Here is a 27,465-nt window from a genome sequence, read left to right on the forward strand (position 1 = left end):
AAAGCTACCCTATTAGAACTGATATTGCATTATGTGATTTTTGTTTTAATGTGTTCCCACTTTAGTAATGTTTATTCTTTAAAGGTATACTTAATTCACAAATAATTACAGGCAAAAAAATCAATCTATGATGTGCTTCTTGGTATTTTTTTAATGTCTTAAGGTGTTTGGAATATGGTGTTTCATTGAAGGTTATGCATGGAGTCGAGTCATCTCACAATTTATTCTTTCACACTGTGTTAACTGGAAAATCAATGGGTCTTGAATCTGTTACTCTGAAAACACACATTTGTTGATTCAGATGGGGCATTTAGTAAATCAGATTACTTGCAATTCATGAAAAGTGCAGTAAACATAAAGAAGGAAACATACATTTTCTTATACTTGCTTGATTCTAGTTCAATATTTCCCAAACTTCCCTGATCCTAAGAATCACTTGGGGAACTTGACCACCTCAGACCCAATAAAATAGGGCATCTGAGAAGAATCCCAGGAATCCATATTTTAATAAGTTCTTCAGGAGATACTTGACATTAAGCAAATATTAAAATAAAATTTTATTTGTCACTACTTCTAATTTTTTTCTTTAGATTTTTTTTCTTTTTGATAAGTATCCCAGAGAAAAAGAAAATAAACATCAACTGCAAATTAAATTGCACAAAGAGCTATAGTATGTAAGAAATCTGCTTAAGGAATATTTTTGCCTAACAGTCTGTATTATTTTTCATGGCTTAGGCTGCTCTTTCCCAGCTGCCCAGAATTTATAGAATTCTTAATATAGAGTAAGTCCCCTACATACGAACCTTCAAGTTGCGAACTTTCAAAGACGCAAATGTGCATTAACCTGTCCAATCATCTAAGTTAGTTCACATGTCCGGTGTACATGTATGCATCCTCTACAAGAGGTTGTGCTTTTGTGTACTTTACAGTACTGAATAGAGTACAGTAGTACAGTACCTTTATTTCAAGCCCAGGATGTCCAGAAGCACGCATAAAAGCAGCGGTGATGTAGTTGCTAATGCTAAGAAGTGCCAGCTGTTGTACTGGACTACTGTACTTTTCAAGGTACTGTACTCTAAGATTAAAAATATTTTCCTTATTTCTTCGTGTTTGTTTTTTATGTGTTAGTTGTGTGAAAAGTATTATAAACCTATTACAGTACAGTACTATAGAGCCAACTGTGTTAGTTGGGTACCTAGGCTAAATTTGTTAGACTTAATGAACACACTCTTGGAACAGAACTCATTCATATGTAGGGGACTTACTGTAATTCCCTTTTAAGAGAAGAACTAAGTAGATGTTAGTGATATTACTGAATCATTAGTAAAATAATATAGCAATTAAGATCATAGAAGAGACAATATGGTGGTACAGACTGTAAACCCCACCAGAGCAGGAATTATGTCACTTTTGCCCATCAATGAATTCTTCATGTGTGGTATAGCATTCACATATAATAGGTATTCCAAAAACACTGAATGTAATTGTTGTGATTTTTATTTATAATACATGTAATTAAAACTATTTTTTTTTCAATTTGTGGCTCTTCTACTCACTAACTAGACGTAGCAAAGCAATCACTAATTAACCATTTTCTTACTCTAAGAAGCATAATGCAAAGCAAAATAAGCAAATTTTCCTCTCTAGTACAGAACTCAACAAACTTTCATTATTATATATTTGTGAATGAATGAGTGACTTTTAAATCCTTAAAATCAGAAAGTTTTATGTTTGAAAGTAGCTGGTAAGTTAGAAAACAATGCCGAAATATAATTAATTAAAAGAGAAATGTAGTAAAAATAGAATTCAAGTTGAGATATCATTATTTACTCGGTGATTTTTACTTAAATGCAGACCTTGGGTTGAAAGGCAAATGTGAAATTCTAGAGGAGGAGATCAGGAACTCTGGGCCATCTAAAAGGGCCCTTACATGGTAACATTTGATGTATTTAAAAAAATCAATATATGCAGCCTCCCAGTAGACATCGGTACTGTTGTCCTCATTGTTTTGACTTTATTTACGTGCTTTTTAAATAAGCGGTTTGTGTGTGTGTGTGTGTGTGTGTGTGTGTGTGTGTGTGTGTGTGTGTTTAGAGGCAGAACATACCCTCCTAATACTTTTTATCATATTAATCATTTTGGAACATCATCAGCAACAATAAACTCGTATGAGTAAAATGGTATGACATTAATAAAATGAGATATAATGTAATGATGAGACAGTCTCCATGAAAACATCCTTATATTTAGTAGCAGTTTTCTTTTAAAGCTCCTAATCTTCAGAACAGTGTCAAATGGAAAGTATAAAGCAAAAATACAGCAAACTGTCTATTATACTAGCTTCTATAATACATATGTAATTTAGCCACCTCCCATACTTGGTGTTTATACATATTCTCTAATACGTGGTCAGCAAAGGCAAAATAGACTGTTATAATCTGGTAATCCAGTTTTCCTCACTCTCTGCAGAGCAGGTTAAAGGATAATGGAATCTCACAACGAAGTGAATTGGTCCCTTTCTCCATTTCCTTGCTGCATTTTATTTTTCTCAAATGTACTACATGGCTCTCCATGGAGAAGTTCAGCTTCCTCACCATTCTTTAAAATATGTTATTAAATATTCAGGTTTTATTCTGTTTTATTGCCTTTAAATTTTCATCTGGTGAAAAACTCTAACTTGAGTTAATTTCTTATTTTGGCAATGGTAAAAGTGGCCAAAGGGAAGCATTCCAAATCATATGCAAGATTGGTTTTGAGTTATCTGTCCCATATGGGGAAAAGGATTCAAAAGTCACACATTCATTCACAAATATACAGTAACTAAGATTTGTTGAGTTCTGGTTATGTGCCAGGCACTGTTAGAATAAGGAAACGAGCAGTAACAAGAATAAGGGAAAGGGCAGTGAGTAGTCCTTGACTCACAGTCAAGCCAGAGAGGTAGATATTTAAAAAATAACTACACCACTAACTAAAATAATGTCAGGTGCTGGGAAGGGAAAATACAATGTGCTGTTGGAATATATAACAGAAAGAACCATCCTAGTCTTGGATGTAGGAAAGAGTACAACTTATAATAATATGATTTCTGGAAATCTGCCATGGCACATCCTTCCATGGAGGTATTAATTCTGGAACTATGTATCCAAATACAGCAGGGAAGTGTTACAAAACAAAAATAAATAAAACATTCTCTTAACCTTTGTTCAAAATGACAGTGTGGTAGGCAGTATCTAGAATACTGTAAGATGTTCTATTTTTTTTTTATCTCAGAAAAAGAGGTAAGTTAGGCCCATTTTTGTTGGGCTTCAGTTATCTGCTTCTACTGAAACTGTCTTAAGTAGGTCACCAAGTACCTCGACTTTGCCTAAACCAGTGGTCAATTCTCTAGCCTCATTTTGCTCAACCTCTCAGTAACATTCGTTACTGCTGACTACTCCATCTTTCTTGAAATACTATTTTCTAAGTGTTTAACAACCGTCTTTATGTTTTCCTGCAACCTCAGTGGCTGCTCCATTTTGAACGTTTTGCAAACCCCCTCCTCACCAGGCCTTTAAATGTTGGAGGCTCAGGGCTCTGTTCTTGGCACTTACTCTAGCTGTACTTTGTGATTTAGTCCAGTGCTTCAAACACAAGGCAGTCCCATAAAAACCCTGGGATCACATCAACCTGTTGGAAGAAAAGGGCTGGTGTCTGGTCTAGGATGAAGGAGGTAGACCCTTCTTCTTCAGTTCTGGAAATAGTTCCCATGAGTCCTACAGATATATAGATGGTCCTGCCTGCCTCATGTCAACAAAGAATCTTGTTCCATTTTGCCAGTAAGTGGGCTTGTCGTAGGAAGAAATGAAGTTTTGAAATCACGTGCACCTGCATTCAAATAGAACCTTGTCCCCCCCATCAACTTAGAAAGATATTGAGTCTTGGGCAAGCTATTTAATTCCTCTAAGCCTCAATTTCTTCATTTGGCAAAAGGGGATAACAACACTTACTTCACAGGATTGCTGTGAGGATTAAATGTGATATTGCCTGTGAATAACCTTACTCATAGATACTCAGAAGGTCTTCATTTTCTTTTTATTATGGTACTTTTTTATTGAGGTATAATTGACATATAACATTATTATACATATAGACGTTAAGTTTATAACATATTGATTCAATATTTGTATATATTGCAAAATGATCACCACACCAAGTCCAGTTAACATCTGTCACCATAAAGAGTTACAAAAATGCTTTTTCTTGTGATGAAGACTTTTAAGATCTAATTTCTTAGCAGCTTTCAAATATGCAATACAGAATTATTAACTATAGTAACCACGTGGTACAATATATCCCCATAACTTACTTATTTTATAGTTGGAAGCTTGAAACTTTTGAACCCCATTACCCATTTCATCCACACCCTCACCCCCCCCCCCGGCAACCAGCCATCTATTCTCTGTATCTATGAGCTTGTGTTTCTTTTTGCATTCCACATATGAGTGAACTCATACAGTAATTGTCTTTATGTCTCTGACTTATTTCACTTAGCATTCATAACACTCTCAGAGTCCATTCGTGTTGTTCTAAATGGCAAGATTCCATTCTTTTTTATGGCTGAATAGTATTACGTTGTGTGTGTGTATGCACATATATGTATATATGTATGTATATGTGTGTATGTATAGATGTATGTGTATCTATATATCTTTATCTCATATCTTCTTTATCCATTTATCTATTGATGGACGTTTAGGTTGTTTCCAGTCTTGGCAATTGTAACTAATGATGCAATAAAGATGGGTACCTTTATGGGCAATATCTTTTCAAATTAGTGTTTTTGGTGGATTTTGGTGATAAATACCCAGAAGTGAAATTACTGATTTATATGGTAGTTTTCTCTCTTATTTTTTTTAGGAACCTCCATACAGTTTTCCATAGTGACTATACCAACTGACATTCCAACCAACAATATACAAGGGTTCCCTTTGTTCCACATCCTAACCATTGCTGATTATATCTTTTTGATGATAGCCATACTAACAGGCGTGAGGTGATATCTCATTGTGGTTTTAATTTGTACTTCCCTAATGATTAGTAACATTGAGCATCTTTTCATGTACCTATTGGCCATCTCTATATATTCTCTGGAAAATATCTATTCACATCTTCTGCTCTTTTCTATTTTAAGTGAATTTTTTTTTGGCTATTGAGTTGAATGAGTTCTTTATATACAGGCAAGCCTGACTGTATTGTACTTCACAGATATTGCATTTTTTTTCAAATTGAAGGTGTCAACACTGCATCAAGCAAGTCTATCCACCATATTCCAATAGCATTTGTTCACTCCCTCTCTCTGTGTCACATTTTGGTTACTCTAGCAATATTACAAACTTCTTCGAGGCAAGACCCTCTACCAGCCAAAAGATTACAACTCTCTGAAGGCTCAGATTAATGGTTAGCATTTTTTAGCAATAAAGTATTTTTTAATCAAGGTGTATTTGTTGTTTTTTTTAGACATACTGCTATTGCACACTTAATAGACTACAGTATAGTGTAAACATAACTTTTATATGCACTAGGAGACCAAAAAATTTGTGTGACTTGCTTTATTGCAATATTCGCTTTATTGTGGTGGTCTGGAACTGAACCCACAATATCTACAGGGTATGGCTGTATTTGGATTTTAACCCCTTATCAGATATATGATTTGTAAACATTTCCTCCCGTTCAGTAGATTGCCTTTTGTTTGCTGATGGCTTCCTTTGCTGTGCAGAAGCTTTTTAGTTTGATGTAGTCCCATTTGTTTATTTTTGCTTTTGTTACCTTTCCTTTTGTGTCAAATCCAAAAAATCCTCACCAAGACCAATGTCAAGGAGCTTACTTCTTATATTTTCTGCTAGGAGTTTTATGGTTTCAGGTCTTACATTCAAGTCTTTAATTCATTTGAGTTAATTTTTGTGTATCGTGTAAGATACTGGTCCAGAGTCATTTTTTGCATATGGCTGTTCAGTTTTCCCACCACCATTCATTCAAAGACTGTCTTTTCCCCATTGTATATTCTTGGCTCTTTTGTCATAAATTAACTGACCATATTTATATGAGTTTGTTTTCTGGGCTCTCTGTTCTGTTCCGTTGATCTGTGTGTCTGTTTTTATGTCAATACCATATTGTTTTGATTAATATACCTTTGTAATATAGTTTGAAATCAGGGAACATGATGCCTCCAGCTTTGTTCTTCTTTACCAGGATTGTTTTGTGTGTTTGGGGTTGTTTGTGGCTCCATGCAAATTTTAGGATTGTTTGTTCTATTTCTGTGAAAAATGCCATTGGAATTTTGACAAGGATTGCATTGAATCTGTGGATTGCTTTGGGTAGTATGGATACTTTAACAATATTGATTCTTCCAATCCATGAGCACAGAATATATTTCTATTTCTTTGTGTCTTATTCAGTTTCTTTTATCATCACTATGTTATAGTCTTCACTGTACAAGTCTTTCACTTTCTTGGTTAAATTTATTTCAAAGTATATTATTATTCTTAATGCAATTGTAAATGGGATGTTTAAAAATTTATCTTTCTGATTGTTCTTTATTAGTGTATAAAAATGCCACAGATATTTGTATATTAATTTTGTATCCTACAGCTTTACTGAGTTCATTTATTAGTTCTAACAGTTTTTGTTTTTGTTTTTTTTTTGGTGCAGACTTCAGTTTTCTATATGTAATATGTCATCTGCAAATAGTGACAGTTACTTCTTCCTTTCAAGTTTGGATGCCTTTTATTTCTTTTTCTTGCCTTATTTCTCTGGCTTGCACTGCAAATACTGTGGTGAATAAAAGTGGTGAGAATGGGCGTTCTTGTCTTTTTCCTGATCTTAGAGGAAAGGCTTTCAGCTTTTCACCACTGAGTATGATGTTAGCTTTGAGTTTGTCGTATATGGCCTTTATTATGTGGAGATACATTCCCTCTATATGGAATTTGTTGATGCTTTTTATCATAAATACATGTTGAACTTTGTCAGATACATCTTGTGAATCTATTGAGATGATCATATGATTTTTATCATTTATTTTTTAATGTGGTGTATCATGTTAATTGATTTGCAGATGTTGAACCATACTTGCATCCCTGGGATAAATCCCACTTGCTTGTGGTGTATGATCCTTTTAATGTATTGTTGAATTTGGTTTGCCAATATTTTGTTGAGGATTTTTGCATCTATTTTTGTTCCTCAGGAATATTTGCCTGCAATTTTCTTTTCTTGTGATATGAGAATGAAGGTGTGTTTCAGTCTTGTATCTGTGCAGTGCAGTGCAAGGGTGGCAGCCTGCCAAGAACTGTTTCTCCAAGTGGTAGAGTCTCATGGGACCCAGGAATGCCATTTCCACTGGTCTCCAGAGCCAGGTAACCAAGGGACATTCCCTGGGCTAAAGCCTTAAAAGCCAGGGTACCAGACATGCATAAAAGTTTACCTCAAGGAGATATTGGTACTGTGGTGCATGGTAGATGAAAAGCATAATGACAGCACCTGCAAAAGTAAGAAAAAATAAAGGTCTAGAGTAATAAAATAAAGATGGCATCCACTAGCCTTAGCAAGGCAGTGGGGGAGAACAAAGATGGTGCCCCACCATTTGGAAGATAAAGATGGCACCCAGTGGGAAAAAAAAATAGCACCGACCAACTTTGCAAGAGAGAGTATGCAAGTGGCACCACCAGCACCTCCATTCCCAGATGGTATCCCAACAGTTCCCCAACACTCTGAGATTAGCGAGTGAATCTCTTTCACATAAAGTGTGGACATTTTTCAAAAGCTGCCTCTGTGCTGAGCCTTGAGGTGAGTGAGTCTGTGCAAAAACCCTTTAAGAGTCATTTCTCAGTTTGCTACAGCCCTTTGCTCAGCCCATGGACCTAAGCTCTTTCGGTTTTCAAAACCAGATGTTTGGGGGCCTCATCTTTCAGGTGCGGGTCTTAAAGTTGGGGTGGTGCATGTGGGGTATGAACCCTTCACTATTCAGGGAGGAGCTCTGGGTTTGTGAGTTCCCTGCTGATTGTGGGTCACTGAGCTGGGGGTGGCATTTACAGTGAGATTGTGCCCCAGCCTCTCCTACCTGCCTCAGTGTGACCCTTTTCTCCTTTGCTGATGTGAAGGGGCTGCTCTGGTAGTTTTCAGGTCTTTTTCAGAGAAAATTGTTTCATATGTAGCTTGTTGAGTCCATGAGAAATTTCAGGATCTTCCTACATCACCAACTTGGACTGCTCTTAGATCTTCCTTTTCTTTAAAATTCTGTCAGCAGAGTTGACCCTTGAACAACGTGGGTTTGAACTGCATAGGTCCTCTTAAACACAGATTTTTTTCAATAAATACATACTACAGTACTATAGGATCCACAGTTGGTTAATGCATGGATGCAAAACTGCAGATAGGGGGGCTGACTTTAAAGTTATAGGAGGATTTTTGACTGTGCAGGGAGTAGGTATCCCTAATTCCTGCATTGTTCAAGGGTCAGCTATACTTCCTTGTTCTTGTACTAAATTTACTGATGGAGGCAGGAGTTTGCACTATAGTAGCATGCACTAAAACACAGTTTTTGGTTCATTGCCTCTTTTGATTCATTGCCTCTTTTACTCAGTCTGACTTCACTGTGAGCAGATGTCACTGTGAAGGATTTTAGTGCTTTTCTAGATATGAGGACATGCAGGACCTGGACTCATTAAATCTCCTGAAATTATCTAACTGTCTGAAGATCTGTTATGCCAGTTTTTCCTAGAGCACAGAGTACCTCATTCCTGATCTCCACCCTGAACTTCTTTCAGGGGGTATTTAAGGTCAGCAGCTACAGCAGCTCATGATTTAATCCATGTAGAGGTAGGTGGCAAGTGCCAGTTTGTAGTTGGCAGGGCCCCTTCATGTCCATACACTCGACCACGGTTTGGGAGGCATTTCATGAACATTTTGTCCCTTAGTGCTAGGAATGCTCATTCCCAGGTCTGGTGAAGATTTGGTTGATAGGCCACTCAATGTGCTGTTACTGGACTAGGCTTTATTAACAGTACCCAAAAATCTCTGGAGCACCTGTTGTTTGTTTGTTTGTTTGTTTGTTTGCGGTACATGGGCCTTTCACTGCTGTGGCCTCTCCCATTGCGGAGCACAGGCTCGGGACGCGCAGGCCCCGCAGCCATGGCTCACTGGCCCAGCCGCTCCGCGGCATGTGGGATCTTCCCGGAGCGGGGCACGAACCCGTGTCCCCTGCATCGGCAGGTGGACTCTCAGCCACTGCGTCACCAGGGAAGCCCTGGAGCACCTGTTTTACTAGTCTGTATGGTCCAGGAAAAAATTCCCTCTTGTTGCATCTTCCCATATCCAGAGTTACACTATTACAATCAATGATCTCATATAGAGCTATATATTTTTGTTGGAGGCTCAGTCACACATTTGGTAATGCAAAAACAGCAATCTTGTAAAAATAGGCAAAATACAAATAACATAGCTAGTAGTATTAGTAAAGTCGTGAGTAGGAATTAAGCCAAGAACTTCCATTAGGTGTGGCCCACTATATCCCCAGGTCATCTGACTTAGCCTCTTCTATACCAATCCTTATCTTTCAGGGAAATTATATATTGGCACTGTCCATATGGCTCCCAGCCCAATTTCCTAATGTTACTTGCCTTTAAGGGGGGCCTTAAAACTTAAACGAACATAGCCTGGTGTTAAGCACGTAAAACCATCCCACAATTGTGGGAGGTTTTATTCCTTAGCTGAAATTTTGCTTGTTGCTCTGACTAAGCTTGAATAACGTTGCAAGAAAATTCATATTTATGGCCAGGGTCAGAGCAGGTGTTACTAATTGGCTAGGTGAGGGGATCCCTCCTAGTAATATCCACAGTGGCCTGAACAGGACTATAATTTATTTCTTCTAGAATAAATTTCCTTAGGGCCAACCAATTAGAGCCTTGAAGTGGAGAAATCCACCAAGGTAACCCAGAAGTACTAGACACAGGTAATTGGGCACAAACCCAACAACTGAGTTGATTTTTAAAACTAGCATAGGATTGGGCTTCCCTGGTGGCACAGTGGTTAAGAATCCACCTGCCAATGCAGGCGACACGGGTTCTATCCCTGGCCTGGGAAGATCCCACATGTCGCAGAGCAACTAAGCTCCTGTGCCACAACTACTGAGCCTGTGCTGTAGAGCCCATGAGCCACAACTACTGAGCCCGCGGGCCACAGCTACTGATGCCTGCATGCCTAGAGCCTGTGCTTAACACGAGAAGCCACGACAATGAGAAGCCACTGCATTGCAATGAAGAGTAGCCCCCACTCACCGCAACTAGAGAAAAGCCCACGCACAGCAACAAAGACTCAACACAGCCAAAAATAAAAAATCAAATAAATAAATGTATTAAAAAAAAGCTAGCATAGGATTGTGCCTATGATAGTAAAACATTTGATTCATAGGTAAAGGTCCAAGAAGTCAAGAAAACACTATAAATGATCATACGAGTCAGATCCAGGATCTTAGGCCAGCTGTCTGCTTCTGATGTTGTCTTCTTCCCGTCCTGGTATGAGTGTACTTTCCCTCTGTTTGAGTGTTGTTTTAAGATGAAATTGAGGTCAGCAGTCCTCTCTATAGACCAGTCCAGTGCAGGGGCCCTTTGCAAGTTGGAATTAAACCAAGAACCCATTCCCTTTGCTTTCACTGTGTATGAGCTAGTTAAGAGAATATGATAGGGATCCTTTCATCTGGGTTGGAGATGGTCCTTTAAAATGTCTTTTCCAGTATGCATATTCCACTGGTTGCATGTCGTGGGGCATCTGATTTTCATCCAAAGATAGATTACTAAGATAAGCTTAAGAAACAAACCTAGAATGACCTTTTTATAATTCAGTTAAATTCTATGGTAATATAACATAACAGCAAGGAACTATCTGGGAAGTGAGTCTTAGTAAATGCAAACCTCCATTAACAAAACTGGAATTTAATATTCACTGAAACAATCTGTTTTTCGTTTGTTTTTTTATACTGCATGTTCTTATTAGTCATCAATTTTATACACATCAGCGTATACATGTCAATCCTAATCGCCCAATTCAGCACACCACCATCCCCACCACCACCACCCCCGCTGCTTTCCCCTCGTGGTGTCCATACATTTTTTTCTCTACTTATGTGTCTCAATTTCTGCCCTGCAAACCGGTTCATCTGTACCATTTTCTGGGTTCCACATATATGCGTTAATATACGATATTTGTTTCAATTTTATTACTTGTGATGGGTCTGTTTATATTTTCTGTTTCTTCCTGGTTCGGTCTTGGAAGGTTATACCTTTCTAAGAATTCCTCCGTTTCTTCCAGGGTGTCCATTTTATTGGCATAGAGTTGCTTGTAGTAGTCTCTTAGGATGCTTTGCATTTCTGCAGTGTCTGTTGTAACTTCTCCTTTTTCATTTCTAATTTTATTGATTTGAGTCCTCTCCCTATTTTTCTTGATGAGTCTGGCTAATGGTTTATCAATTATGTTTATCTTCTCAAAGAACTAGCTTTTAGTTTTATTGATCTTTGCTATTGTTTTCTTTGTTTCTATTTCATTTATTTCTGCTCTGATCGTTATGATTTCTTTGCTTCTGCTACCTTTGGGTTTTGTTTGTTCTTCTTTCTGTAGTTCCTTTAGGTGTAAGTTTAGATTTTTTACTTGAGATTTTTCTTGTTTCTTGAGGTAGGCTTGTACAGCTATAAAATTCCCTCTTAGAACTGCTTTTGCTGCATCCCATAGATTTTGGATCCTCATGTTTTCATTGTCATTTGTCCCTACTTATTTTATTATTTCCTCTTTGATTTCTTCAGTGATCTCTTGGTTATTTAGTAACCTATTGTTTAGCCTCCATGTGTTTGTGTATTTTACGTTTTTTTCCCTGTAATTGATTTCTAATCTCATAGTGTTGTGGTCAGAAAAGATGCTTGATATGATTTCAGTTTTCTTAAATTTACTGAGGCTTGATTTGTGACCCAAGATGTGATCTATTCTGAAGAATGTTCCATGTGCACTTGAGAAGGAAGTGTAATCTGCTGTTTTTGGATGGAATGTCCTGTAAATATCAATTAAATCTATCTGGTCTGTTGTGTCATTTAAAGCTTGTGTTTCCTTATTAATTTTCTGTTTGGATGATCTGTCCATTGGTGTCAGTGAGGTGTTAAAGTCCCCCACTATTACTGTGTTACTGTCGATTTCCTCTTTTATAGCTGTTAGCAGTTGCCTTATGTACTGAGGTGCTCCTATGTTGGGTGCATATATATTTATAATTGTTGTATCTTCTTCTTGGATTGATCCCTTGATCATTATGTAGTGTCCTTCCTTGTCTCTTGTAACATTCTTTATTGTAAAGTCTATTTTATCTGATATGAGTATAGCTACTCCAGCTTTCTTTTGATTTCCATTTGCATGGAATACCTTTTTCCATCCCCTCACTCTCAGGTCTGAAGTGTGTCTCTTGTAGACAGCATATGTATTTATCTTAATTTTGTACCCATTCAGTGAGCCTGTGTCTTTTGGTTGGAGCATTTAATCCATTCACGTTTAAGATAATTATTGGTATGTATGTTCCTATGACCATTTTCTTAATTGTTTTGGGTTTGTTTTTATAGGTCCTTTTCTTCTCTTGTGTTTCCCACTTAGAGAAGTTCCTTTAGCATTTGTTGTAGAGCTGGTTTGGTGGTGCTGAATTGTCTTAGCTTTTGCTTGTCTGTAAAGCTTTTGATTTCTCCATCTAATTTGAATGAGATCCTTGCTGGGTAGAGTAATCTTGGTTGTAGGTTCTTCCCTTTCATCACTTTAAGTAGATCATGCCACTCCCTTCTGGCTTGTAGAGTTCCTGCTGAGAAATCAGCTGTTAACCTTATGGGAGTTCCCTTGTATGTTATTTGTTGTTTTTCCCTTGTTGCTTTCAGTAATTTTTCTTTGTCTTTAATTTTTGCCAATTTGATTACTGTGTGTCTCAGCATGTCTCTCCTTGGGTTTATCCTTTATGGGACTTGCTGCCCTTCCTGGACTTGGATGGCTATTTCCTTTCCCATGTTAGGGAAGTTTTTGACTATAATCTCTTCAAATATTTTCTCTGGTCCTTTCTGTCTCTCTTCTCCTTCTGGGACCCTATAATGTGAATGTTGTTGCATTTAATGTTTTCTCAGAGGCCTCTTAGGCTGTCTTCATTTCTTTTCATTATGTTTTCTTTATTCTGTTCTGCAGCAGTGAATTCCACCATTCTGTCTTCTAGGTCACTTATCCATTCTTCTGCCTCAGTTATTCTGCTATTGATTCCTTCTAGTGTAGTTTTCATTTCAGTTAGTGTATTGTTCATCTCTGTTTGTTTGTTCTTTAATTCTTGTAGATCTTTGTTAAACATTTCTTGCATCTTCTCGATCTTTGCCTCCATTCTTTTTCTGAGGTCCTGGATCATCTTCACTATCATAATTCTGAATTCTTTTTCTGGCAGGTTGCCTATCTCCACTTCATTTAGTTGTTTATCTGGGGTTTTATCTTGTTCCTTCATCTGGTGTATAGCCCTCTGCCTTTTTATCTTGTCTATCTTTCTGTGAATGTGGTTTTTTTCCACAGGCTGCAGGATTGTAGTTCTTCTTGCTTCTGCTGTCTGCCCTCTCGAAACAATCTTTTCCTCTTTAAAATGACCCTAATTTCTACCAAATATAGCTAAATTAAGACTAATTTGTTTACAAAATAAGTCTGGTCTCAAGAAACATGTCTTGATGATGTATATAACGGTAATTGATCATGTACGCTTTTTTTCTTTAATTGTCTTTGCTCTAATTTTTATAAGGAGTCTCAGCCTGAAGTTTTAAAGGCCCTCTAAGGGGCCTGAACCTGTTAGGAGGTAGCCTTCCCGATTTATCTGATAAAGCTCCTGGGACCCTAAGAGTTTGGAGCAGATAGAGTAGATAAATGTTTCAATTCTGCTTGCAAAGGTATAATTTACCAAATTACTGTGAAGTCATAATTAGTTTGAGGGGAAGGGTTTCCTTATATCTGGAAAACACAGATTTAAACCGGTAATTTTTTTTCAGATAGAAGCCATAAAATTAGAACCACATTCACCCGTTCACTCAGTCGTATGTAACTAATCCTTTTTTGTTAACAGTTTTATGAAGGCATCAGGTTTCCCATTAGAATTTTTAAATTTCTTACCCAGTTCAGCATTATGGTGTGAAAGTCAGAAACTTGTATTTATCCAAAAGTCCTTTCTATAAATCTTCTTCAGAATGTTCTTGAAAAGATTTTTGTAAAGACATTAGAGTAAAACCATAACTGTCTATGACAAATGACTTAAGAAGGCATGTTTAAAATCTGATTACGGTGCAACTGACAAAGAAACTTGGTTACTGCTGTGACATATAACACTTTCAGGTAATAACTAGAATTATAACTGATAGCATTTCACCAGGACATATCAGATTTTTAGGAACTCCATATAATTTCTGGAATATCTTTATTAATAACATTTACCGTACAGTATAACCTAAGAAGATTTATTACTCATTTGACAATACTTCACATGTAATTTAACATATCAAATGAATCTAATTAGTCTAATATCTTCCTTTGGGATATTTCAGGGGCCCTTTGAAGCATCCCAAAATTAGCTAGTGGTCAAAAGGACTTCATTAGAATTTGATTTAGGGAGTTTTGTCAAAGAAAATACCAAAAAGAATTTGAAGTACTTCGTCATATAGGATCATAGGTCACTGTGAAACAGTAGTTATTTACTTCTTAGCCATAGTGACAATAAAAGATTTCAAAGGCAAATACAGAACTGATTACTTAAAAGGCAAAGGAACTTAAAATCTGTTATCAAAGGCAGCTCAGCATTTTAAGAAAACTTGTCCTTTTAACAGAGAGAAAAGTCAAATTCAGGTTTTGCACCAGCTTACTTTTAAAATTCATTTACTCCATTAAATTTATTCTAACCTAGTCAATCCTGACCATGCACAAAACTCTTTTCTCTGGGTCCACTTCCCACAAACCTTCCATCACATTCTGTCTCCATCCAGAAACAACCAGCTCTAAGACAGACAGACTTTCTGTTTCCCTCATAAAATGTAATTCCATTCTTCATACCTTCTTTACTAAAAACACACATCCTACTTTCCTTAAACAACCCCAGTCTTTTATATCAGCACTTTCCCTAATTTGAGATTACGTTAAAAATCTTATCCCATCATTTTGTGCAGAATTTTTATAGTTTCTTCATATTTAAACTTGTGACTCACCTGGAATTTATTTTGAAATGAGGTGTGATGGAAAATCTTGTTTTAAACTAATGCTTTACTGCAACTTTGGAAATGAGTTAAATACGAATTATAGTGCAGAATCAAATCAACCAATGATATCTTTGCTTTGTATTCTGTTTCATTCTAAATTACAGCCTGGAGTACTATAAGAAGATTCTTGTTTTCCTATAGTATCTATAACATGTCATCCTGTAAATTGTTTTAATGAGATGTTAAATTTGAAAGTAGTTGTCAAGCTCAGCATTAAGAACAAGATGACTTTTTTTCTGTTTAACCTCATTACCTAAAATTCTAAAAAAAAAAATCCAGCTAATGTTAATACTACATATTTTCATACAGGTCTTTGTACACTGATAAATATTTGAAAAGACAGAGTAGAAACTAAAAGAGATTTCATCAAGCACATGCATTAGAAAAGAAAAAACAAAACGAAACTGCAAGCTCCTAAAGTTATAAAAACAGATAAATTAGGAAGTGTAAACTCTTTAGGATGAAGTGACCTGGGGAGGTAACCACTGAAAAAGCCAGGGGAAAATACAAACTATTCTCTGGTTTGCATATAAGTTCACTTTGTTCTTGGAATAGCATTTTCTTAAAAAACACATTTTCCTTTTTTTTTTTAACATAATGTCAGTCTTTCCTCAGTAATCACCAAAAGCCATGTAGGCTTGTCTATGCTAATTATATTCTTGCCCAAAGATACCTGACTCTTTTTGGTTAAAATAAATAAAAGATTGAGGGGATTCTGTATTCAATCTATATGCAATCTAGATTATTCTCATCATCAATTTAAATGTTGAAAAATTAACCATGTGAAAATGTGGTGATGGTAGTGGTAGGTATTGAAATACCAGGAAATGTAGTCAATATTGAGTTAGGGAAGTACCAAAGATAAAGTTTTAAGGCCTTCACCAGTATCTCTACATGTAGGCTAATTTTAAGCCCTAAATTTGCCAATCCATGCAATAAACACTTGTACATTTCCTGTTGTATATAAAGCATTAGGCTAGATGCTAATTATGCCAGGGTGAATAACTCAGAGCTTTGCTTTCAAAGTTTATTTTCTACTGCAGGTTTCACAAAATGTAGTCATAGACCCATAGCAGCAACATTACCTGAGAATTTGTCAGAAACGCGTATCCATGGGCCCCCGCCAGCAGTTACTGAATCAGAAACTCTGAGGGTGGGGTCCAGCAATCTGCTTTAACAAGCCCCACAGGTGATTCTGATGCATATGCCTGTTCGAGAATCCCTGATCCATATAACTGAGACAAGTAAGGGGGCAATTACAAAGCAATGTGGAAAATTCGCTGAGGGAGGAAAGATAGGGTGTTCTGTGAGCATGCAGGAAGCTCAAATAAGGCCCTGGGCTGGGGTGGGTGGGGAAGAGAGGATCAAGGAAGGCTTTCAGGAATAAGTGACTTCTACAAAAACAGAAAGAATAAGTAGGAGTTGAGCAAGCAGGGTGGGTTAGGTAAAAGAAGGAAGGCATGGTGAGGGACAGAAGGCAAGAGAGCATGTTACAAATAAAGGAGGGTCCCACACATGCAAAACCTCAGAGCTATGTGAGGGTTTGCTCCCTCCCAGGAGTGAAGGCTCCAGCGAATTGGACCAACCACAGTGTAGAGCTGATCGTGAGGCTTAAGGGTCAGGAGTGTCACAACTACTAATAATAGTGATACTGATACTAATAATAGTGAAAGTAGTTCTGGTGATAGGAAGGCTGAAGAGGAAAGCAAATGCTTTGTAAGCCAAGTTAAGGAGTTTGGATTTGTCCTGCAGGAAATGCGGAGCCACTAAGAATTTTAAATAGGAGCATCAGATTTGAGTTTTATGAAGATGGCTCTGGCTGCAGAATCGAGAATTAATTGGAGGGGTGAGACTGGAAGCAAGGAGAGTACCTACTACTAGGCTATTAGGGTAATCTGGTTGAGTTAACTTTTCGTATAGAATCTGACTTGTTCTTGCTAAAATAATTTATTTACAAAATATGCCTTAGGTCTTTGGCTTATGTTGAGTAATAATGCATATCGAAAGATTAAAGTCTTATCTCTTAAATAATGGCTTCTAATTTGGGGACCGAGGACACAGTGGATGTTAATAGAAAATAAGGGGGAATCACAAGCTATTTTAAGTGTATTAAAAGGTCCAATAAGAATCATACATTTGCGTGAAAGCACACTAAAATTTATGTTTCCTTCTTTTTCATCTGAAGTTATGTCAACTCAGTATAGGTTCCGTGGTCATTTAATGCTGATTAGAAACTCCATCTTGACCTTTGTGTATCCCTGGAGAACAAAATCATGAGAAAATGAGCTTTTTGCTTGACTGATGCAGTAGAAAATAAAAATAGAATCCGTGGGAGAAACTAAATGCATGTATCTTGCTATTTAAAGATAACAAACTGTGGCATGTTATCTATTATGTGGTAGCTGGACCTAAGGGAATTAGGGGGCTAGCCAAGAGTTACGCAGAAAAATGACCTGAAATGAAAAGAAAAATTAAATTGCATGAAAATAGTTCAGTGTTTGAGATTAAAAATCGTATTTTATTTATAAGTAATTACACTCAGAGCTACTATGAGAAGGAAAAGCATCAGCTTCCACGAAAGCCCCGCGTTCTCAGTATTTGAACAGACCCCATTTCAATGTTCATTTGTCATCAGTGTAGGGAGCCTAGTGGGGTTTCATGCTATTTTGTTCACAGCCAAATGTATTTCCTCTCATCTTCTGAGTGGCAGGTGCTTTTGTAATCAGATTGAGCAGATGACAGTTTGTACTTTTAGTGAGGGACAGTATGAATTCAGTTTAGTAACATTCTCTTATGGAAACAGACTCATATGACTCTAAATAAAAAATTTTAAACCTTTAATGAAAACAGAGGCACCATATCTAATGTTCACCTCGGAGCACTAGAACTGTAATATGGCACTGATTGTACTTACTGTGTTCCCCATTAAATGACTTAATGGACCTTATTCGATGTAATTTGTCTAGGAAGTGCTGGTAACATACTTATCTAGTGATTGATTCTCACTGACCAAGAGTTGTGAGAACTAGAACACGGTGAATGAGTGATAGTAGCATACATGAACCACTTTTGCCTGGACATAAGAACACTCCAACTCAATGTGCTGTTACTGGACTAGGCCTTATTAACACTCCAACTGCGTCATAACCACGATGCAGGGTCCTGCATTTCCATACGTTGTCGCTGACTCCAGCGCTGCGCCTGGAGCAGTAGCTTTGACTGAATTGGTTATGGCCCATGGGCTCTGCATTGAAGTAGATTTTCTTTTTATTTGTCTAACTTTATGTTTTATATTTGCAAGATATCCTTTGTATTACCTAGGAATTTGGGCTAGCCTAGAAGTCCATGTTGCTTTACAATTTTATGCATGTCAGCTATGCAAGCTGGGAGACCCAGGTTTTCTGATAGAAGAGTCGAGCCTTTCGGGTCAGTCCTTATGTGAAAAATTTTTGAGAATCCCCGCCTGCCCTTCATCCCCACCCCCAGCACTTGACCCCCAGCAGCAGTTCATCTTTGTGAACATAGTAGAAACATTCTTCAGAACTTCTTCAGTTAGAATTTGTCTTCCTGAAGGCTCAGTACTTGGACAACTCATCTTGTTCTGTTAGAAAAATATCATAGGTTTTTATAAAGAAAGGAAAATGTATTAGTTTCATTTCCACATTTCGAAGATATTTAGAATTATGTTAACTTTTCTGACATTTGCAGCACTTTAGGTAAAGTGTTCTAGGATAATTTGTTCAGTTGTTCCATACAAGCAAAGCAATTTGGGACATTACTTATGTGTGTTATTTTATTTCCTATTTTTGTTAATGGCTTTTTTAAAAATCAAGCATCTCTCCCTAAGATACAAAGACCTTGTTTTATTTTAAAAGCATCGTCATTATAACTATTCTGTGATTCAGAATTAATTACTGATGTTTTATCTGCATATAATTTTGTTGATGCATTCTCTACCTGCTGTACAACAGATTTTGTTCCATAACATGGCAAAATGTTATAAAGAAGCTATCAGCTTAGGGTACTTATGTTTAGCCCTTCCAGATTTCCCTTATGGCTTTACAGATGTGGATTTTAATCCTGCTTTGTATTTTCCCTGAGATTCATTTTCCATCCCAAAGTCAGATCCCCAGTAAAATATAAAAACATTTTATATTTTACCTATGTGCACAAGATACATGTGTGCGCGTGCGCACGTGCACACATACACACACACACACACACATACACCTATACATGGTACCTGTAGTGTTTGTGATATCTTGTTTCTATAATATGTGGTACTAAAATTGTAAATAGTATCAGTTAATTGGTTTGAAAATGATTAACTGTTTGACCCACAATACTGGCAGTAATGGTAATTCCAATTTGCTAGAAGAAAGAAGTCTCCCACATTGATGGGAAGAGAAGGTCTCTCAGAGATATTTCTATTAAAAATCATCTTGAAAATGGATGATATCTTATGTGGCACTATGCCTCAGAGCTCACAGATGTTACAGAAAATCCATAGAAGATGTTTTCTTCATTTTTCTAACAACTAGCTAACCTGTCTTTAAAACATTTTTGGACAGCCCTCAATTATATACATATAATACACCCAGTCAGCTAAGGGCTGCAGGGCCCTGATGTCCCCACAAAACAGAGCAAGACACTCTTCTGTAAGACCAAGTTAGATCTGGAATTCTGGGGCTCTAACATGGCTATCTCCTCATGGGAAAACTGGCTGTATGTTATCAAACTTCAGGAGCTAACAGTGGCCGTACAGTTCACAGAATTTAATTATGCATAAGATCAGCTATTAATGAAATAAAAATTACGTATTAGTTTAAATCTATATTAACCATCTGTTTATATCAAAATTGTGTCTTAGAAGGTAGAACAGAAGGTACCAACAAAACATAAGAAAGTACGCCAGCTCCCACACACCTTATACTCCAAGCGAACCAAACAGTTCCTCCCATACATGGCTCATGTTTTCCTCCTGCTTTGCCTTTTTTTTTTAATAGAGGTCTTCCTGCTGCCGTATTCACATTTCCCAACCCTACCTATCCCTAAAAGCTCAATTTAAATACCACCTTTTCTATAAATATCTTTTGATAGATCTAACAGTAAATAATTTCTCGCCACTCTGAACTCTTATTTGGGAATTTGTTTCCCTTATATTATTGTTATCTTTTGCAGGTCTTAGCTCACCTATTACACCACAGGCCTTTTGGAAGGAGGATTTGAGTTTGATTCATTTCTAAGAATCCCTTTCTTCCCCCTTCCCAGCCTGCATACCGTGCCTTGCATGTGTTATCTGCTCAACAAATAGTGATAGAATGAATGCATTCAAAAAAATACTTAAAAGTTCTGGAAAATGCAAATAATTCAACAAATTATGGCTACTGTGACTACAGCAATTGAGGAACCAAATTTTAATTGTTTTTAAGTTTCATCTAAATTTAAATAAACACATTTGACTAGTGGCTGCTGAATTAGAAAGCATAGCTCTAGAACTTAGACTATGGAAATTCACGCTGTACTAAAACAGTCCAGCTGGACCAGGACCAGGGTCCACTAGGATAAGCCTCCCTGTGTTGTGCAAGTGTAGGGTTAACACTTAAATTTTATACTGAAGGCACCTCACTTGCCTCACCATAGTCCCAGCCCTGTCCCAGCCCTGCATTTCAATGACTCAGCAGAAATTTCTCACCACTGATACTTTGTCTTATATTGTTGCACCCCTGTGAAACCACTGATGGTATTGTGGCACCGCTACTGACTATTTGAGAACAACACAGCATCATCCATAGAACAGATTGTTCACAGATCTACAAAGTATTGTTTCTGCTGTTGTGGGAATCAAGGCATGTTTCCTTTTACCCCATCTTTTTCCCTTGGTAGCTTCTCAAATATCAGACCTTCTTTCTATAATTAAATCAAATGTCGTCTCCTCTGTGTAGTGACTCTTGGTGCTTTGAATATTCACTTCTGCTGACAAAACTGGGTTTAAACAGTTGAAAATCAGTAAAACCTAAACAAGTTGTTTAATTTTTCTAAGCTTCATTTCCTCTACCCACCCCCAAAACATGGTGATGCTAACACCTAATTCATGTTTATTATTAACTATTTAATGTGAGTCTGCTATATGCCTGGTATCTGCACTAAATACAGATCATTCATTCAGCATGGGAGATTTGGCCTTTTGTTACACAGAATAGATTTAGGTTAATAATTAAATAAGTGTGAGAGTTTCTGTCATGACTGAAGTGCTCCTATTTCAGTAACTGAAATAGAGTCGGAACTTATTAAATTAAATCTTTTCTATTATTATTAAGCCTGAGGAGTCTATTTCATAAAGTCCAGAACATGAATGAATCAGTATGGCATTACTGTGTTAAACAACTATAGATGCATTTCACTATATTGTTGATAAAAGACAATTAGAATCATTTCCTCCATGAAGGAATGGTTTATTCTAATATACCTTATAAAAACCTCCCAGAGCCACAAATGAAGAAAAATAATTAATTTTGTCTAGCCACCACACTTGATAAAATTGAACATCTTTGTGTTTTTATATTCACAAGTAAATTACAGAAATAGACTTTGTGGATTAAAGGATTTTTAGCCAAAGAGGAGTACATTTTGAATGTTAGTATTCACCAGCTGAATGGTATGGTGTTACATTCTTATTTTATTTTAATGCTGGTAGTATTGAACTGAGGTTATTTGGGGTAAGGTTAATTTGGAGATTAATTAATTTGGTACCATCAACAAAGGTACCCCCTTTACTTAAGCCCTTTCCTTTCTTATTGCAATCCAGCCTAACAGCCACATTTACAATTAAATTGTTAATTGACTTTTAGATCACTGTTCCCCATGCAACACTAAACTCGTAAGTAATGATTCAGGCATTAATAAGAAGCCATACAATTTAAAAATATGCACCACAAATTTTACGTTTACCCACTGAATTGATAAATGCAGCAGGAAATTCTAGATGGGTGCTGTCAACTGTAAAATTAAAGATAGTGTGAAGAAAGCACAGTCTCCTTTTGGTTATTTGCAGATGCGTTATCTGGCTTGAAAGAGCCTTAGATTCACCTTTTCTGTTTTTTGTTTATGACACTTTCCCTAATATATTACTTCACTAATGGGTGGATAAACAATGAAGAAAAGTGCCACTCAGATCAGTCAGCTCACATGGCTCAAGGAGGAGAACAAAAATATATGAGGCCCTGTTTGCTCTTCTAATTACCCATTGTATCATTTTCTACTATTTTTTTAAAAAATGAGAGTTGACTGTATTAGGAACCCCGGTTAGTCAGGGATCCTCAGTTATGTTAACTACATACCCTCCTTGTGTTTTACAGGGTGGTAAGAAATAATGGGCAACTTTTGTTTCCTATGAGCTCATTGATTCTGCTTAGTATCTGTTGTTGAGTTTTTGTGTCATTATCGCTGATATGTTATGTAGAGCTAGCACTTGGTATTTCTGTAACACTTAGTATTTGCTTGGTTCCATGTTAACGACTTCCATCTCTCTACACCCAGATTAAAACAACACAAAACGAAAAACAGTATATGGTGGCTTGCGTTGCTTATTCAGTAAGTGATGGAAAGGAACTGATACCTACTCTGCTTAGTTGGCTCCATTTAGCATGGCTGTTAAACAATGAGAAATAGTCAATTTTAGAAAAGCAGAGCCCTAGTAACTGCCTATTTTTGCTAAGTTCAACATAAATTTTGGAACCTTGACTTACCCTCAAGCAGTTAATTCACTACATAAAGTCAATAAATACCATACAATGAAACACAGACATTTTGGACATACAGGTAAAGTTGGTTACTTGGCATTAAGCCTAGAGAAAAATAGAACTTGAGATCTTTAAACCTCCTTTCAACTCTCAAACTCTCTATGAGCAATCTGACTGTTATATCATGACAACATCTGCAGATACCTCCATGCCAGTTCTCCTCAAATTACCCCTGCCTGCATCTTGACTTTCAGCCTACTTTTGACAAAACAGGAATTGGTTGTTTTCAAGTTGAATCATTCTGATTTCTAAACTGACATCTTGTCATATTTTTATTTGTAGATTTCAGTTTATAAGCCAGCATTCCAAAGACTATTTACAGCTTTTTGGCCTCTAGTAACAGTGTCTTACCTAGGTATCTGGATAAGGTATAAGCATCTAAACTTCTCACAGGTATAAAAAACTAAATTCAAAAAAAAAATCCCATGACATAAGCTTAAAAATTAAAACATCAATCTTGATTAAAATGTAAATTTTCACTAATCATTAATTTTCCTATTTGGAATAATTATCAAGCATTTGAAGGAAATGTATAGAATAGAAGTTCTTAAGTCTAATTCAACGTATGTTCTACTCATTGCCCATTCTTGCCATCAACATGGCACCCTATTAAGTTCCCAAATTGAATAAACTTACCCAACTCGTCTCAAAACTTTTTTGACTGGTCTGAGACTTATCAGCAGTTCTTATTTCACTAGTCTGTTGTGGATAAGACATCTTATTATAGAAATATGTAAGTAAATTATAGATCTTACCATTCTGTTTGATGTCTCTAAGCTATTTGCATGTGTAATTATTGAGCTCACAGGATCTCTCTATGGCTTTACTACAGCTTTGTTTAAAATAAAAGACTCCTTAATAATGGTAATATGTTGTATCAGTGGGTTCTTTCTTACTGATAGAACTAAAAATAATACAAAAAGAATCAATCTCCTTTTCCGTAAGAGCTCAGATTATTTTTTAATATTTTTATTTTGAAAAATATCCTAAGTAAAAAATAGTGAACAGTTATGTTTTAAAAAAAAATAATAATGAGGTGGACACTTAAGTATTTGTAGCCCAGATTTAGAAAAAGGTTTCCCTGTTAGCTTCTGGTTCCCAGAAATAACCACTGTGGTGAAGCTTATGTTAATGATGTCTTTGCTTTTCCTTATAGTTTCACCACATATAAACATTTGTCTAAATTAGTTAATATCTAATACTACTTTCTTTTAAATTGATATAAAAGAGATCATATTGAATACGTTCTTCTGTCATGATCTTTTTCCTTAGCCTTATGTTTGAGATTCATATGTACTGGGGTGTGTAACAATTCAGCTTAGCTTGCGTTCCCTGGAAATAGATTCTGAGGTGGGGAATTGCATGCAGAAGTTTCACCCAAGAGTGCTCTAAAGCAGGGCTGTCCATTAGAACTATATGGAATGGTGACTGTGCTCTATATCTACACAGCCTCCTGTAGTAGCCATGGCCACAAGCTACATATGACTTGAGCGCTTGGATTAATTTAATTTAGATGTAAATTTAAATATCTACATGTAACTCATGGGCTTCTGTATTGGACAGCACAACTCTAGAGAAATATACCTGTAAGGAGGTGGTAAAGGCAGAATCGGGCAGAGGGAGAAGCTGACTTGCCATGTGGTTACATGGCAAGAGCTCAGCAATCCTATGGGAAGGTCTGGAGCAGGGATGGCCCTTCAAAGCTGTCCCTGCTTTGAGGGACAAAGTTGAGGCAAAGCAACTGAACTTGAGTATCAGAGCATAAGCCAGTCATCTGTGGTGCCTTCTGAAAGAAGGAGAAATCTTGGGTGAATCAGTTTCTTGTCTCTGAGGGCAGTTCCCACTGAAGCACACAGCTATAAGCCTTCAGCAGCCAATATTACCAGTAGCAGGGGGATTGGTTCCAGGCCCTAAAGAGGGAATCTGAGCAGAGTACCATGGTATCCATTATTCAGTTGGTCATTCATTTGCGGTACTCTATGGAGATTCCATTATATAAATAAATCACAATTTATTTATATATTCTATAGATGATGGAGAGTTGGAGTATTTCCAGTTTGGAGAAGTGTGGCTATTATAAACACTATTTCTCTAAACATTTCTTCATATGTCTCCTGGTGAATAAATGCAAGGGTTTCTCTAGGATATGTGCCTATAAGTGAAATTACAGAGAGTTGGAATAGGTTCATAATTTACTAGAAAATGCCAAGCTGTTTTCCAAAATGGCTGTATAATTTACAAATTACAGACTTTCATTCACTATCCCAGTTCTGGCAATTGAGAGGTTTATTCAGAATATCTGTTCTACCTTTCAGAAGACAAGCTTAGGGTCTTTGATATCATTTTCCTCCTGAATAAAGTATTAAAATAACTTTTATCCTTTAGAGGTTAGCAGAATTCTAAGATAACTCTCAATGAGTCATGCTCTTATATAATGTTTCTTCCTTAACTGTGGGCAGAATCTGTGACTTGCTTTTAGCCAATAGAATATGCCAAAACCCATAAACCTAAGCAAAAACCTAAACCCACGATTAGATTGTATGTTAAAGGCAAAGGGTTTTAGAGATGTAATTAAGGTTCCTGATCAGTTTGACTTTGAATTAATGAAAAGAGGTATTACACTGGGTAGGCCTGACCTAATCAGGTTTGCTCTTTAAAAGGAAGCTTGGGCCTTTTCTGAGGTCAGAGACATTGGAAAATCAAGCTGCCATGGACTCTACATATATAAGGAAATTAATTTTGCCACACCATGCAGGCTTGCATGAGAACTCTGAGCCTCAGATAAGATCCCAGCTCTGGCCAGCACCTTGACTGCAGCTCTGTGGGACTGAACAGAGCACCCAGTTATGCTATGCCTGGACTCCTGACCTATGGAAACTGTGTGACAATAAATGTGTTGTTTAAAGTTGCTAAACTTGTGGCAGTTTGTTACAAGACAGTAGGAAAAAAATACACCTGCTTAGCAGCAAAATTTCTCTCTTTTTTCAACCACATAATTTTATTTCCTCCATGTGATTATTTGATTTCCTTGGGTCTTTTGTATTTGGAGTGAGAGACTTTATTATTTCTATCTTAAGAGAATTCTTAATCCATTGAAAAGAGGCACTGAGTATACTTCAGATTGCTGCAGCATTGTATCTAGTAGTAACTGCTTCCTTTCAAAGAAATTATATTCCTTTTCCATGAGTGAGTACCTATAGGAACTTAAGTGTTGGAGGGAAGTTATTTATGTCAATTTCAAGAATAAAATATCTAAAAATTGCTTTCCTGAAACATCTAAGAATGGCTAAGCCTAAGAGAAAACATAAGGCTTTCTCTGATTCCTTTGGGGACAGAAAGGTTTTGAGAAGATAACAATGACAGAAACAAAAGAAAAATGTGGATGATGTCTGAAACATAGAAAAAAAAGGGAGGAGTTTAAATTTTATAAAGAAAAAATGGGCTTGTCTTATTACAGATCAAAGCATATGGTAAGACAGAAGACCTTAAATTCAAATGGGAGTGATACATTTTATTCTCACTCATGTACAGTGTGTAAAAATGGATGTTCCTGTCATAGTTGGGGTTCTCTGGAAGTAGAACTTAAAAGAAGAACTTGTAGGTAGTTTATCTGAGACCTGCTCCCAGGAAGGAGAAGTTGAGCGTATAGGGAAGATGAGATAAAGAATACAGAAAAGCAGTAAAGGGTGCATCATGAGCTGGTTATCTCTGTGGTCAGCTGAGGTCTGTTCCTTTGGAAGCCCGCTGGGAAATTACCTGCCACGTACCTCAGAATTGTCCCAGTGGATGATGGGGAGTGTGGTGGGTTGAATGGTATCACCCAGGACCTCAGAATGTGAGCTTATATAGAATAAGGACCTTTGCAGATGTAGCTAAGGTCAGCAGCTAGAGATTAGAGTAAATCCAGTGACAGGTTTTCTTATAAGAGACAGAAAAGAAGACACAGCAATACACAGAAGAAGGGCATGTGAATATAGAAGCAGAGATTGGAGTTATTGCATCCGCAAACCAAAGAGCATCAAGCGTTGCCCCCAGTCATCAGAAGCTGGGAGAGAGGCATGGAAGGAATTCTTCCTGGCAGCCTGCAGAAAGAAACAAGCCAATTGGATCAGATTTTGGATTTCTCGGTTCCAGAGCTGTGAGAGAGTAAGTTTCTATTATTTTAAGCCACCAAGTCTGTGGTAATTTGTTACGGCAGCCCTAGGAAATTAATACAGGCAGGCTGAGCTGTTGACTCCTCTGCACGTCTGGGCCACACCTGAATGTGACAGAAGAGCCTTCTGTGACTTTATAAAAAGCCCCAGGCAGCAAATCAGAGAAAGGTTGCAGCAGGTGCTTGATGTGGGACCCTG

The 27,465-nt window shown here is 37.0% G+C and overlaps 1 protein-coding gene across 1 annotated transcript in view; it reads left to right on the forward strand.

The window, feature by feature from the left end:
* The window catches only part of UNC13C (unc-13 homolog C), a 591,853-nt gene that overhangs the window by 343,779 nt on the left and 220,609 nt on the right, over nt 1-27,465 (forward strand). The gene's annotated exons all lie outside the window — the stretch shown is intronic.

Source organism: Monodon monoceros, unplaced genomic scaffold (genome assembly GCF_005190385.1).
Source record: "Monodon monoceros isolate NGI ecotype Baffin Bay Population unplaced genomic scaffold, NGI_Narwhal_1 Super_Scaffold_21, whole genome shotgun sequence".
NCBI lineage: Eukaryota > Metazoa > Chordata > Mammalia > Artiodactyla > Monodontidae > Monodon > Monodon monoceros.